Source organism: Podarcis tiliguerta (assembly GCF_965153285.1).
Source record: "Podarcis tiliguerta genome assembly, chromosome: 7".
Classification (NCBI taxonomy): domain Eukaryota; kingdom Metazoa; phylum Chordata; class Lepidosauria; order Squamata; family Lacertidae; genus Podarcis; species Podarcis tiliguerta.
Window position 1 is genome coordinate 50,235,860 of NC_139540.1, and position 16,781 is coordinate 50,252,640.

Sequence of the window (16,781 nt, forward strand, 5' to 3'; positions counted from 1 at the left end):
CTGAAACCTCAAGTGATGGCTGGATGGATCAGAACTGGAGTAGTCAACGTGGCACCCGCCAAATGCTGGACTACAGTTCCCATTACTCCCGACGGTTGACTACGCTAGCTGGGGCTGATCAACAGTTGCAGTCGAACAAAATCTGGAGGGCACCAGGTTGCCTACCCTTCAACTAGACAATGGCTGGGCAATTTTATCTGAAGCAGACGAAAAGAATTGCCTGACAAAAGTATGGGCTGCGTGTTTCAAAAATGAAATGAATGGTATGTGTCAAAAATGACAAATAAGGTCATTAAAATATATTTTCAGACTGATTAAAATATACTGTTTAATGCACTGTTACTACTTGCCCTCAGGGAATATCTACCAAAATTTTGAACAAGGAGAAATAAGTATCTGGCTTTTAAATCGAAATAGAAGAAAGATGCAAATTATGAATAATTTGTTTCTGCTATAAGTCTTGTTCCCTTGGAGCAGCTGGGCCAAATGTTTGGGTGGCGGGGTGTGTGTGTGTGTGTGTGTGTGTGTGTGTGTGTGTAGATTTTGCATCCAGGATCATTCTTTTGTTGAAAGGCACTGACCTTACAACTCTTTCTTATTTTCCCCATTTATCATGTTAGTGAAACCAATCATTTAACTACGTGGAGCATGTTTGGAACACTCAACCATATCCAAGTCATGTCCAGGTTTTCATCTGAATGGAATTTACAGGTAACAAGCAAAAACCACCTTAACCAGTTATACAGATTTATAATTACATAGTACATAATTATGTTATTATTAACAATTACATTTCTATCCCACCTTTCCTCAAAGAGCTCAAGATGGTGCACAAAGCTCTTCTCCCAATTTTAACACCACAACACCCTTGGGAGGTAGCTAAAGGTGAGAGATGGTGACTGACCCAAGATCACCTACTGAGCGGAGCGGAGATTCCAACCCTGGTCTCAGAAGCCTAGGACAATGCTCCAAGCACTATGCCACATTGGCTCTGTAGCAGAGTATGCAGTATTTAGCTTGTAGCATTGTTTCTCTATATAGGGGCAATAAAAGGAAGATGCTCAACCTTTAGTTTTAATCTGATTCCAGTAGACAAATTTCATGCCAAATTATTACATAATTTAGTTCTTTTCAGTCTTGAAATACCGTAAACAGATTTGGAGTCTACTAAGAACAAATATACAGAGTAGAGAAGCATCAGAAAGTTGAGGTTTCCTTCCCAGTTTTGTTTCCTATCAAGCGATCTACTTCTCTTATTTTTTTTTACAAGGTGTGGAAAGGTTTCTCTTAAAATGACTTATTGACTGCCGCAGGGAATGCCTGAGGCAGGGAAACATAAATAAGAAAAGAAAAAGAAAGAAAACAAAACAATTACTAAAAGCTTTAGAGCACTTTCAAGCTTATGCAATGGGGGATTTTTTATTTTATTTTTTGCTTGCTCTCTGCAGGTCTTTCTAACACTACCCCGGTAGGCCATTGCATTGCATTTCCACATTTCAGACAGTTCTTCCAGGAAGATATTGACATATGGAATTTTAGAATGGCATGGCAATGAAACACAACTGCCAAAGAATAAAGATCCCAGAAGCTTCCATTCGAGATGGTAAGGGTTGAGTGAAAATCACAGTATTCCGTAGTGTGTATGATATTCAAAGTATTGTTATGAGTTTGGGGGGGTCAGTCTGCACAATGCCTTGAGTCCTTTCTAGTTCTTCAGATCCTGTACCTGTGGGGGTAGAATATACAAGAGCAAGTTTGCCAAAGCAGTTCCTTTATTAAGTCAATGACATTGACTAGCTAGTTAAGCACCACAATTAGGATAAACAAATAACTTGCTATGTGCCACAGAACAAATGGAGGAGTCTCTCCCACCCTCTTCATCTAGCTGTTAGATAGGAGTTGTGTGAGCCAGAAGCAAGGGAGAGAGACATGTCTGCTCTGTGCTGGGCTTTGAGGATCATACAGAAACCAAATGGGGATGCAAGATCTTTGGAGATATTAATGTTGTGAGCCTCTTCATCCTATGGTCAAGTTATATATATGTGTGTGTGTAAATAAAACCATATATCCTAAATACACCATAATCTCCACTGACCTTCATTCCAAGGAAACTGAACCCTGTGTAAATGCCAGAACCCCTAGATTCTGTCACCGATTGGAGTGAGATTGGGGTGGTGTATACCAATATGTTCTGATTTACAATAAACCATGGACTGGAACAGGAATAGGACTTAACTGTACTACAAATAATGGAGTAGAACAGGGATTTTCATTGGACTCCAACTCCCATCAACCCCAGCCAGCAAAGCCATATCATCAGGGATGATGGAAGCTGTAGTTTAGAAACATCTGAAGAGCTACCGGAACAGAACATGTCTCTGGAACAGTAGAAAGAACAGTGAAATTTGTATGTCATTGAGTTTTCTGCAGCCTTGACTCAGCCTTAGGAAAGTCAGGTTGCTAGTTCACAACAACAACAACGGCAGCAACAGCAGAAAGAACAAATGTAAAACTATTTTTGAATCCAAGAGGAAGGGGACATCTGCCTAGCCAACCAAAGCAGCCAAATCAACCCTAGCGATCAATGGGGTGACAGATGTCACAACCAGATTACCCTCACATCAAGCTCAAATGGTCTCAACTTCAAGAAAACTGAAGGGAAATGAAATTAATGGACACGGAGCCTCTATTGCAGACCACTGTGTGCCCCTGAAGATTACGAGAAGCAACCTGAGAATTTGATTTAGCTCAAATATTTTTAGATGGTTTGGGGACTACCACATAAGAATGACTACAGGGAAAGCATTATCCCCCAATGAACAAGTCAGCAAATGCTGTAACCAGGCTTTCCTCTGGGATTGCTTTCAAGGCCTTGTTATGTTGAAATACCTGTATCAAATGTTCTTGGCTTGCAGTTACAGCATACTCAGGTGCATTTTTTATGTGTCTGATACCACTGGGATGCCAGTAAGTCCTATTTAGAGGAGTTCAAGGACACACATCAGCAGAGTTTTATATATCTTCAGCGTGTCTCTGAATACCAGTTGCTGGGAATCATCGGGGACTTGGGCATGCATCCTTGGCCAGCTTTGTTTTGCAGTGTTGGAAACTTTGTGTGGCAAAGCTCTCATATTCTCTGTTGCCTCTTACCTGGTCTCAGTATATTCTTTTCTAAGCTAAACAACCATTCCTCACTCACTCCATTCACAGCTGATTCATTGTGTTAAAGACTGGTATACATTTGGGGACAATATTGTAGGAATGTAAATGCAGTATATAAAGAAAAGGTATAGAGTTATCCTTAGAAGCTTTACTGGAAGCATTAAAAGTCTCTTATAAATAACATATTGCAGCAACAGAAATCATTCACTTTGTAATTTAAGGTTAAATATGATGTTCGTAGGTCAGTCGACCAAAAGGGGTGATGGAGGAGATGTTGCTAGCAAGCAAGCTGAGTGGCACAATTATTATTTATTAAAATATTTATAGACTGCACTTTTTGTAAAATACAGCAAGCAAAATTACAATAAGATAAATAAAAAAAGCATCAGTAGAAACATCAATAAATACTGGTTGCTAAAAGAAATTCACACTGCAAAGGCCTATCTGAATAACACCACTTTTAGGAGACATCTTAAAGAAAGCAGGAACAACTCCTACCCAACCTCTGCTTGGAAGAAGTTTCACAGGGCAGGGCCCTCATTCCTGAAACCTTGGCCCTGGTAAAAACTGACTGCACCTCATGGGCATGAGGAACCACAAGCAGTGCCCCATCAGAGGCTCTCAATTATAGAGGCAGAGCATAAGGAATCAAGCAATCCTTAAGGTACTTCAGGCCCAAGTTCTGCCTCACAGCTGCCTCACAAGAGGCAGCACCCAATGGGCATCCATGCCACCATCTCCACCAGCAGCAATGGCGCTGGCCTCTGGAAAGATCTCACCAAAATCTTGCAATATCACACCAGAAGCTGATGATGATGATGAAAGTTCACGGGCAGTGCCATGCAACCCACTAAGGGAGGCAGTAGCAGCAGCAGCAGCATGGCAGCATGACCCCTCAGGCGCATCACCCCACCTACCGCCATGGCTGTCTTCCACCTCATTTTGTTGAGTTTATAGATGATATCTTTTTTTAAAAAAAGTGAATGCAAGAGAAGAAAAATGAACACACATACACTCCATCATACCTTGCTGCATTCTATTCTTATGGGCACTTCCCATTCTCCTTGACCAGCTGATGTCTAATATCAAAGCCAGAATATGAAAAAGATTCCTTCGACCATGGAGAATAATGGGAAATAAATTGATCAAGTGCTGTTACCATGATAGTTACAATTTTCAGATGATGATGCTTGCCTATCCAGATCATGCAATAAATGGGACATATTGGATATTAAGTCCATATTAACTGTACACACTCTTAGATGTGTATTATAAAATGTAATTTCAGCACAATTCTGTGGAATCTGGCCATTAGAACCAGATTCACGATTGCTGTTTTAAAATGCATGTATGAATACTAATGCAGAATAAAATCTGACTGATGTTTAGACTTCTATGCAGATTGATTTTTTCCCCCAAAGCAGTTTTTCTTCTGAAACACAGGAGCATAAACGCTTCAGAGCAAATTAGGCTCAGGCTAATGTAACTTAGCTATTGATGTAGCCCTAAGCTGTGACACATTCAGCAGTCAAATTAGCTTGGGTTGCTATTGTAAGGGTAAAGTTATGCATACATTTGAGATCTTGGGTGTATTGGGTGTTAGAGGAGGGGCAGTACCTCTGGTGGGGGGACACATTGCGCTCCTTCTGGGATAGTTTGTCCACTTTTGGTTGCCACCATGCACTCAGCTCTCACCCATGGCTCCTGGCAGCTGACTGGCCACAATCTGGGAAATGGCTTTGACTGGCTGGTTAAACCAGGTGGTGGTAGTCAATGGGTCTTAAACCCTCAATGAGTTAGGGACTAGTGGTTTTTGTTTTAGCTGTAAGTTGTTCAGTAAAAATATGGCACATCAATCGTATAAGAAACAGGTTCAAAAGACTGGAAGAACATTGCAGCAATTCTGTCTTCATGAAATAAATACTGACCATTTAAGAAACGATTAGACCTTGAGAGAACTTGAATTGCACTTATCTAAAGGAAAAAAACTATTGATAATATTAACCAGCAGAAAATTAGGCAAGAAGAACAATATTGGCAATAAATCTTGGAACCTCAAGCACCTAATAAATATCCCCCTAATATAAAGCATCTTAATGTCATTTTCACCAATATGTGCACACCTGCATTTTAATTTTTTTGCTCATTACTTAGCTGACACAATTTGTAGAAATTCAAATTTCAAAGCGTGGCTGCATTTCAGTGCAAATTAAACAAGTTCTCCTTTAAACGTAAACTGAATTGAATTTGTCCCATATCTATAGTGGAGTCCTCTAGTGGTGCAGAAAAAGAAGAGCATTCTATAGGAGGGATATATAAAGAGGAAAGTGGGGGGGACTAGCAAATATAACTGCAGGTACATCTATGGATGGCCAAATGGGTGGGGACAGCCAGATACTGAATGCTGAGAACAGAATGTGCTGGAAAGAAAGAAAGGAAAGAAAGTATTTGGAAAAGCTAGTAATAGCCCAGAGGAAGTACATGTTATGGGGCACAGATAGAAGGGGATTAGAGAGACGGATGTTAGGAAAACACTGATGTAATTGCAAGGGGATAAATGCTTCTCTGTTACAACCTTCTTAATCTAGAAGGACAGACCCTCCAAGCGCCCTTATTTTCCAGGGACAGTCCTGGATTTACAGAAGCCATCCCAGTTTCTGATTTGATCCTGGAATGTCCTGCTATTCGTTAGGATGTCCATATTTTCATTGGAGAAATGTCAGAGTGTATGGAGTTATTCAACCCCCGAGCCATCTGAAGGTAAGCCTGTATAGGGAATTTCTTTATGTTCAATGTTCTATTGTATTTTTATATATGTTGTAAGCCACCCAGAATGGCTACAACAACCCAATAATATGGGCAGGGTATAATTAGTAAAATTATTACTATAGAATAAAAAAGGTAAAGGACCCCTGACAGTTAAGTCCAGTCACGAATGACTCTGGGGTTGCGGCACTCATCTCGCTTTATTAGCTGAGGGAGCCGACGTTTGTCCACAGTTTTTTCGGGTCATGTGACCAGCATGACTAAGCCACTTCTGGTGAAACCAGAGCAGTGCACGTAAACGCCGTTTATCTTCCCGCCAGAGCAGTACCTATTTATCTACTTGCACTTGGACATGCTTTCGAACTGCTAGGTTGTCAGGAGCTGGGACCGAGCAACAGGAGCTCACCTCGTCACGGGGATCCGAACTGCGACCTTCCGATCGGCAAGCCCAAGGCTCAGTGGTTTAGACCACAACACCGCCTGCGTCCCTCTACTATAGAATAGGACGTCCCAATTTTCATCGGATAAAAGTTGGAGAATGAAATGTGAGCTCAAAGGTGATCTCAGCTGTTCCCCTCCCCAGTTTGATCACACTTTTGGACTACATCATGCATCCCCAAAATATGAAGATAATGAAGGATTCCCCCCCCCCCGAATATTGGTGAATATTGGTGTCAGTTCAGCAACATAGATAAGGAGATAGGAATCTCTATTTTAGTGCTATCCAGTATATCCTTGCAGTATGCTCCTTTAGTTTTCCTAGTGAAGAAAGGTTCAAACGCACAGCCTGCTCTCTGTACACACACTGGCACACGCTAAAGTGCTTGAGCAAATAATTGGCTGAATTGGGACCTCCAGTATTATTCTAAATGTCATAGGCCTTGCGATCTGAAATAAGTGCCGTTAGTCCAAAGAGTTCTTTGCAACGATCAAACAACAAGCCTTTTGGACTGTTGTGAGCAGCCCAAATGTAACACAGGCAGCATATTAGGGTGGTCAAACATCATTGTGCACAGGAAGAGATGATGTAGTCATTTTAAACTGAGTTTTTGAACTAAATAGCTGATGGCAATGAAGTTGCTCATCTTTTGAAAGCAGGAAGGCGTGTGTATAAATAACACCATATCTTCACCATTTATTATGCCTGTTTGACATATGCACACTGGAAGACTAATTGCACGTTCAACTCCCCTATGGCAACATCTGAAAGTGTTATAAATTAATAACTCACAAATTGTCATACAAATTAAAAGCAATCATACACGTTAGTCTCTTGACTTATAGCTGGACTTTGCAAGCTCTACTCATTGTCAGTTATGATAATCCTCAGTAAGTCTTCCTGTTTAATTACTAACCCTCTTGTATGCATATGATTTAATAATTCATGCAAACTACCATGCTGTTTGCTGTGATAAAATTTTTATCTGTGCACACTGGGAGCAGATGAGGAGAAGTATTCCTGCTCAGTTTCTTCTTCCCCAATAGTTCATGACATTTACATCAGTCTCCTGTGATCATTAATATGCCAATCCAACTGCTATTTTCTACCATAGTTTGGATGATTGGCATGCTTTATATAATAACCTGGGTTTTTTATAATAAACAGCAGCTGACAATAGCTCCATTCATCACCATCCAGTAGGGGAGTCCAACTTTCTGGTCAGCTGCTTGGAGTTCTTCTTTGATCATGGTTTATTAGGTGACAAGTGTAGGATTCATCACCAAACCAGAATTATTTGCATACTGATGCTAAATAAGCAGCCTTTATCATAAAAGCACAGGAGGAATACATTAAATGTTAAGTAGAAAACAGGTCCATTCATTCCAAAGTTGGCTTTCAAATGATTCGGCTTTCTTTTGACTAGAGTGCTTGTACCTTGGCCATCTTCATTCCCTGGGTTCAAACATGAATGGTTGGTTGTACCCTCTACCACTTGAGTGATAAGATTGTTTGGAAATTATGAGATGTGAATGTCATGTTTACAAAGTTGAACATATTTGCAATGTTGGAATGCAAACCCAAGATCTACCGGGATGAGAGAGTTTGAAATGGAGACAACTTGCACCAGCCTGGCTTCCTATAATTATGGTTGCTGGTGGCCCATAAGCCAGATCTGGATCATGAAACCACCAGCCCTCTGCCAAAATCAGAAGCCTCTTTTTTCCTACCTTGGAAAAAATGCCCTATTGTGTGGCAGAATTCCAAAAAGGGTTTAGCGGTTCAAGAAACAGGAGGAAGTGCTTGTTCCTCTTCCCTGGACTCTAAGACCTTTTTACGATGGTACAACAAAAGAGGAAGTTACACTTTTTTGAGGTCAGAAGCTTTCCTGCCATGAGGGAAAAAAACAGACTTGGGAGGGGGAAAAACCTCCTCTGGGGGTCTCAGGCTTAGATGATGGCTTATCTGGGACTCTCCAGCCCACAGCTCACATACTCAGCTAAATACTCAACTTTTGAGGCAAAGGATCCTGGATTTGCAGATTACAGCATATTACCACTACACTTTTTGGCTCTTTATTACTTTCCCCTCACCACTGAACCTGAGATAACTCAGGGGCATGCTATTTTATGACTCACTCAGCACATGCAGCCCAGTAAGCTGTATTTTGGATGCCCACTTCGAACACTGCAATTACATTTTGCTCAGCCTGAGAAGGCGAGTGCTGCTGCTTTCTCATAGACCCATGATAACTTTGGGAGTGCCAAACATCAATCTGCTTCTCGGTGTTTAAGGGATAAATAAGACACAAACAAAAAGATAATGCCAACCTAATGGGCAAGTAAAATCTAAGGCCCTGCTTTGCTGAGGCAAATCACCAGGAGCAAAAGCTATTTACATGTTGTCATGCCACTTCTTCCATAGGATTTCTAACAGGAGAAGAGCCCCATCCCTCTAGGATATTACTCCAGATCAGAATACACTAATCTTAATTGCCCATGGATGTTCTCGTACCAAGAGACCACTTTGTTATATGCTTATAAGGTAGCAGATGGTAGATGTAATATATCTCAATGTGCTGAAACTGGAGTTACCGTTCCCTGGCTACATGGCCTTGTTGAATCTTATTTTCTATCATGCATCTCATAATCTGCTGAGGTGTTTGGCTGTTAAAGAGATCCTAATCCACAATTTTTAGCTCTATGTATATGATTGTGGTCCCAAATAATGTCTTTAATTTTTTTTTGGGGGGGGGGGTGGAGGGATGCTTTTCATGTACAAAGTTCACCTGACATATTTAGGATACTTACCTGTTTTTTAAATTGCGATCAGTAGCCATGGTAAGATGAAGGCAGGCTTTTTCAGAGGTGGCGCCACTGTTCTAGAAAGCTCTCTGTAATATGAAAGGCCCTGACAGTAATGGCATTATGCCAGCTCATAAAGACATGCCTGTTTAGGTAAGCATTCCTCTGGCTTTCAACCTCCTGCTGTGTTTTAATTGCTGAGCCTTTTAATGGTTATGCTGTTTTAGTGAGCATTCTAATTGTGGGAACTTATTTCAATGTGTGTTTATATTTTTTGTTATTAGTTTTATATTTGTAAACAGCTTGGAAACCACTTTGGCAATTAAGCGGTATATAAATTAAGTAAACAATAAGAACACTTATTGAATACTTATATTCAGCTGACTTGTGTTAGTCATGTATCCAGACTGGAGCTACTTAGAAACAAGAGGGAGGTTCGTGCTCAGGAAAACCCCAAGATTCTGGTGGTGGTATCAGCAAGAAGCTCATGGACCAGATACAAAAAGTGTTTATCTTTGTTAGTGTCACCTAGCTTGCACCATAAGCAGTTTCCATCTACTAAATCAAATGCTGAAGCAGGTGAAAGGGGCAAATTGCCCTGTCTATGATCACTCTAATCCTGCTAATTATCAACATTCTCTTGCTGATGCAATTTGCATTTAGAAGAAAAATGCTACAGGTTAGATGCAAAGACACATCTAGCATCATGGCACATTTAACATCTCTATTTTGACCCCAATGTGACTAACTCAATGGAACACACAGTAAAGTTAGTGATAATGTGGATTTGTCTGAGGGATGTACAAAACAGAAGTACCCTTAGAGCCAAGTGTGGTGTCAGCATGACAGCTTTTATCTGCTAGCTCCTCTTTCCCCATTGCTCATGTCACGCCACGGAGAGATTGTTGTGCTCCACTTACGCTTTCTAAAACCGTTTTTTATCTTTGCTCTTATTTACTGCTGTTCTAATTGTTCATCAATTGTTTTATGACTTCAATAGAAGACAGTCAAGTGCCGCTTATCCTAGACTCATGGGGTTCTCTTTGTATTTTCCAAAGCCAGCTCTCTCACCAGGTGGTTTCCAGAAGGAAACAGCATTACAATTAAGAGATTCAAATAAAACTTTTGGGGATCAACACAGGCAAATTAGGCCAGTAACCTAAGGCTAAATTCTTTCTTAAATTGCCTTGTAATGATCTAGATATGGCTCAATATTAAATTAACGATATGGGTGAAGTAATATATAAGTAAACGGATCAATAAATGCCTAGTCTAAACATAAGTGGACACTGGAGCCTCTTAGTCAGCCAGTTCAATGAATAGCAGTTGTTTCAGAAAGTCAAGATAATGTGAGGAGTGATCATCAGTTCCTCTCATAAATCAGACCTCTACAATTTCTGACCCATCAGATTGTGCAATGCCCAGCCATGAACTGTGGCCTGCCAAATACTTGAATAAAGGCAGTCTGTAATAAAAATCATAATGAGCACCTGGTGGCCCATCCTGCTAGTAGACTGCTTGGTGTGGTCAGCCATTGTGCATGCCTTTTTGCTTGGGCAAAAACAATGGAGGCTAGTCCGTTAGGGCAAATAGGTCTACCAACCTCAGTCTGCCCTCACCTGCCTACCTTCTTACAACCTGTACGGGTATGTGTGTGTGTGTCACAGCCTTCCTCTTCTTTAGTATCACTATTCCCCCCCCCATAGAACTCAGCAGGGAGGAGACTGCAAACAAAACTAGAATGAGTTGACTCTGCTTGTCATTGTCTCTTGCGCCAGCTGACATTGGCTCTGGCTTTGCCATCTGTTTGGCTATCTGCCTTTCATTCCACCAGTCCCAACAGACACCATCCACCATTGGGCAAAGAAAAACACAAATAATGTCAGTCATGTAACAGCATCAACTGCCTGTTCCTTTTAGGCCACTGAATAAAATACATGATTTTCCAATGAAGACTTAGTAAATTTACTATTTTTCTCCCTGACATATAACCAACATGTGTAACTCTAATGACTGAAAGGGTTAAGACCATAGAGTAAGCTATCTTGCCAGACATAGCTAGTCACCCCCCTCTAAACACTTTGCATTCTTTTTCTTTCCAAGCTAACAATTAATTATGTCTAAGCTGGATGCTCCAAGCTTAGACTGTGGACTTTAGCAAGCCATCTTTGTGTTTCTAAACAAATAATTTAGAAACTCTTACCATTTTTTGAAACTAAGTTGTACTGCCTGTCTTTTCTTGCTGCTGCATGGAAAACACATGAATCTGACCTTTAAAGAGTTTGTTAGTAAACCATATTAAACTTACCAAATGTGCGGTCTCTTTCTATGCTAAGAGGAAGTGGGGAACTTTGGAAGCAACTTAGAAGGCAATATTTTAAAGGTCTAACAGTCTGTATTTCTACACATCACTTTGCTGCATGTTTCAAAGAGTACTTGCTCAAACCTGGATCTAAGTATCCGGAGAATTCTTGTTTTATTCTTTAACCAAATAACAAAAACCAATATTTTCATCGTGTTCAGCCATTTAAGTGTAATCATGCATACATGAAAGTTTCTCTTTGTTTAGCTTTATTTCTTCCCCATGCTTTCAACAAAGAGACTGTTTGTTATATCTAATCTCAGCCTGTTTAATACAAATAAACCAATTTACAAAAGTTTCTTTGATATACCCCAGGTATAATTTGAACAATGGAAGATAACATTTGACTGCTGCTGATGGGGCTTAGACATAATCAATTATCCTAGTAACAGATTAACAAGCGACAGTTTTTTTAAAGTCTTGTGGCTCTCCAATCATTGGATTTCCTCTCTGTTCTCCATAGCTGTATGCCTTAGGGTTTCTCTCTCTCCATGTATTCTATTTTCCCACTTGCTCTTTTCTATATTACAGTGTCATCGTTTCTCGTTATTACACTATTATACTTCATTACTTTGCCTTTCTCTTTTTAATCCTTCTTATTATATTGTGAAACTACACTTTTACCATGCCGTGTCAAATTCTCTTTTGATACATGCTGCTCTTTTATCACTCTTCCATATTGTGAACCTGAGCTCTGGGTTCCTTTTTATTCTACTTCAACATACTTTCCTCCTTTTTTATATCCCAGAATTACAAGCGAAACCCTATGAGCTTAATTTGGTGTTGAGTGCCATCTCCCCTTAAATACTTTGCTTTAAAATGTATAATCCAAGAACAAAGGAAGGCTTTCCACCAAAGAAAGAAAAAGCCAGTCATAACAGTAGATTATCACATCATCAGACATTATTTTAGAGAAAGCTGTTACACAAAGGCCAACCTACTGGGTTCCTTTCTTCTCCATGTAGCATATCATCTAGAGGCATTTGTCTTAATGAAGTGGTTCCTTGCAGCTATGGAAACTCTATTGTGGAGCTCCATTGTGCTCCTACAAAACAGATTGTTTTCCTCATTCACTTAAATGGAAAGAACAACCCCATGTGGATATGGGTGGTATGCTGTTCTCCCCAGTTAAAGTAAATAAGTTAGTATAGTCATTCCTCATTCAGTAGTGCACACAGAGCTCTTGTTGAGGACACTGGAACCATTTTTTCTTAAATAAGCTGATCATTCAGTTCCAATGAGCAACCAGATCCAAACCAAAGCCAATCATTAAACTTGCTGCAGCTGTAATTAAATAATTAGGAGGTTAAAGGAACATGGTGTGCTAATATATTGTCAGAAACAATGGCTTAATCTCAGGACTGGTGCACTGATTCTCAGTGAAGACTCGGGAGGTTTGGGGCTGTTCTGACTGATATTACTTTTGTTATTGTCTACATGCAATAACACACACAAATACATATATAGAGAGAGACATGCTCAAGTGTCATTCGAGCAAGCTTCCTTGTAGCTAAGGATGGGGAATAAATTTGATTCAGTTGGCATTTTATGGTTAATCTACCCAATTTACACTTAACGGAACAATACCCGAACTAAAACAGAAAGCCATCCTTCAAAGTTCGCATTTTTCTGAATTTTGCAGTGCAGCTTTCCAGTCAAGTAATGTGTTGAAAAATACATATACTAGGGTAGAATTTGAATCAAAAAATAATATATCACTGAAAGTAATATGCAAAAATATATAACCTCGTATATTAGGCAAAATTGCATATAAGCATACATCTGATAGGAGCTAATTGCACTAAAATGCTGGTAAAATCTCATGAGGATGTTTTAAAAAAAATAAATGCAGATGTGGAAATATGGAGAACTGAAATGAATGTTAAGAAAATGAAAAATTGAGAAAAATGAAAACCAACAGATTCACCATCCTTGCTTGCAGTCATATTCTGGTTTTGCATGTCATTACAAGTGCTCCAAACAGGTAGTTTGTGAAACAATTTGGGTGTTTGGTGGCTCTGATTGTGACCTCTTCATAGGTCTATTCAGCCCATGCAATACTACCATGTAGATGGTTGAAAGTGATAGTGTGAATTAGTTCTTACTTGGTATGTGTTTCTTTAGCATTTCTGCTTCTCTATCTATCTCCCTCGCTCCTTCCATCTGTCTGGTGAGGGAACATACAAAGGCATGTACATACTTTTTGTGTCCGCACACTTGGAAAATAATTTCAGACAATTATGAAGATGAGGCAGGGGGAGGACCTAAAGGTGGATTGACACTGCCAGATTCAGAACAGGTGTATTTACTAAATCAAACAACTGACATTTCATATTGGAATAGAGAATTAGCAGGATGGGCTTTTTGACTGCATTCACCTGGGGAAATCAGCATACAGTACATATTCAAACTTTCCAATGTACAGTGGTACCTCAGGTTACAGACACTTCAGGTTACAGACGCTTCAGGTTACAGACTCCACTAACCCAGAAATAGTACCTCAGGTTAAAAACTTTGTTTCAGGATGCGAACAGAAATCGCGTGGTGGCGGCATGGCGGCAGTGGGAGACCCCATTAGCTAAAGTGGTACCTCAGGTTAAGAACAGATTCAGGTTAAAAATGGACCTCCAGAACAAATTAAGTTCTTAATCCAAGGTACCACTGTATATGGCCAGAACACTATAATCCATCTTTTTCAGCACACCCATCTTCTTTGTTAGTTATCTGGTCTTTGATTTTTGGTCTGAAAGTCATTTTATTTGTGTTCAAAAAAATGGAGGAGGGGGGAGAAATTACTTTGAATAATCTTCTCTCTTATACAGCAGTGATGTGTTGATTGCAATACACATATCTAATAATAGACATGTACCTAGCAAGCCATTCTTAAGCAGTTCTGAAAATAGGAGCAGTGTGCACACCTGGAAAAGAAACCTGTCTTCAGCCTCAAGTCCTCATACAAACACGAACAATTATGGTCATCACCCTAATTCTGTTGTCTAAAATTGAAAGGGTAATTTTGAAAAAGCAGTTCTGTGGATGAATATGGGCTTTGATGGTGTTTCTGGCACTCTCCAAGTTGTTCATTGATATGTTTGATCTTCTTTCTGGGCACAAAAACAAGAATGAAATTGAGCTTAATGGTTGGCAATTGAGCAATTTAATATTTCTGAAACATCTGACCTGTGAATATCTCCCTTTTGGGCCCTATTCCATTTTTTAATAATTTTAATGTCTATTTTTTGCAATCACCACTACAATGCTTAGTGATACTACAAATCTATACATTTGTCAGAGTGTTCATCAATCACCAGGGTCCATACATTTCTTGAGATAAAAGTCCTTTCAGGGAAAATGCATGATATTAACCTGGCATGAAAATTGCTTTGTTCAGGTTTCTCATGAAACTGGGCGGTGTTTTTTTTAAGCTGTGCTTGAAGAAAACTTTGATTTTAAATAGTTAGTTGATCCATGTGCTGTACATCTCATTCTGAAATCAGGCAGATGTCTTGCTTTTAAGTAGGGTCAGATAGAGTATTCCTATTAAGAAAAGGAGTAAGGGTGAAGAGTATGGCAGATAGCCATGAACCAATTTAACTGCCATAGTAGCATTTATATTGTCTTATACTGGCAACAAGTTCAATTGAACTAGCATCTCAGTTCTATCGAATACTGTTATCTTCTACAGAAAATGAGTAGTAGCCAAAGAAAATGCACAACATATGCCTAGAGTGAAATACAGTTCATTCTTGTGTATCATAAAATGTCTAAATATCTCTTCTGTCTGTCCCACATTTCTCCTCTGGATTCTGAACAATGGAGCTATTCCAACTGCAGAGGGAAACTACAGATGTCTAGGCTGCTGGAATCTTTGAATGTGAACAGTCATTGATCCCTTATGATCATAAACATGCATCTGCTTATAGTAGAGAATCTGATTTGCCTGCATAAGGTGTCGGGTTCAAAACCTGGCACCTCCAGGTAGAGCGAATCCTGTCCACTGACTGAAACCCTGGAGAGAAATCACCCTGGAGAGAAATCACCAGTCAGTTTAATAATCTTGACACCATAGATTAAACTCAGCTAGTTGAACGAGTGCTTGCAATGGGTATGATTGCAGGCTCCTATGTTCCTATACATAATAATAAATCTACAGTTGTGATTGTTGGGATTTGAGTACTCACCAGCTGCATGCTAGCAGCAGATTGTTTACATCATGTGATGTTTCTGATGTTACTGAGCGTGAGACAGGATGTCCTACGCTGTTCTCAGGGTTGTGTTCTCAGTGTAACTTGAGACCTTCCTGTTGTTGCTGCAGAAGAGGAAGCAGTGAGTTGTACGGAGGCAGCTGAGAGAGCAGACATGTTTTGTACTAGCTTCGTGTACAGTGTACAGTCTGTGAATAAAGGAGAATGTTAGACTACTTTCAGACTGTTTCTTTCTTCTGCTGAGATGCAAGGGGAAAGTGAGTGTGCATCTCTCGAAAGGGAGGTGTCACTTATCACCGGTCTCTCTGGACTGAGCGAAGACCAGCCAGAGGCAGACCACCGGAGAGAGGCCCCGGTGCCTGGGAAGAGGAGTCAGCCTTTCCCAAGGGGGCCGATCGCCAACAGTGATGCAGCAGTCAGGCAGATTGTTGGCATCCGTCTGTCTAGAAAAAATGGAAGAGTGTGCCTTCGAGGGTAAAATCAAACCATTGGAGAGTTAGACATATCACCACACAGAAGTTCTTTTCAAAGCCTCCATGTAGGCGGTACACCATTTGTATTGGATCATAAGTTTTGGAAGTCAGTACAAATTAGCCGAGATTCTTTCCAGAGATTTGTTACCACTTCCCAGTGACCCATCCATATAGGTAAAAGTAAAAGGTAATGGACCTTTGGACAGTTAAGTCCAGTCAAAGATGTAGCGCTCATCCTGCTTTTCAGGCCAAGAGAGCTGGTATTTGTCCACAGACAACTTTCGGGGGTCATGTGGCCAGCATGACTAAACCACTTCTGGCATAGGGAAGACTGTGATGAGTGCCAGACCACACAGAAACACTGTTTACCTTCCTACTGGTGTGCTTTTGAACTGTTAGGTTGGCAGAAACTGGGACAGAGCAACGGGAGCTTGCCCTGTTGTGCAGATTCAGACTGCTGACCTTCCGATTGGCAACCCCCAGCGGCTCAGTGGTTTAGATCACAGCGCTACCTGCTTCACACCTATCTGTATACACACATTTCTCTAAACTTTGTTATGTGTTTTAATT

The 16,781-nt window shown here is 40.2% G+C and overlaps 1 long non-coding RNA gene across 1 annotated transcript in view; it reads left to right on the plus strand.

Moving 5' to 3' along the window:
- Positions 1-594: 594 nt before the first annotated feature.
- Positions 595-16,781, plus strand: part of LOC310682689 — a 34,404-nt gene continuing 18,217 nt past the window's right edge. The window contains exons 1-2 of the long non-coding RNA XR_014514103.1: positions 595-711; positions 1,449-1,603. This is a non-coding gene — a long non-coding RNA (uncharacterized lncRNA). The remainder of the gene's footprint in view (positions 712-1,448; positions 1,604-16,781) is intronic.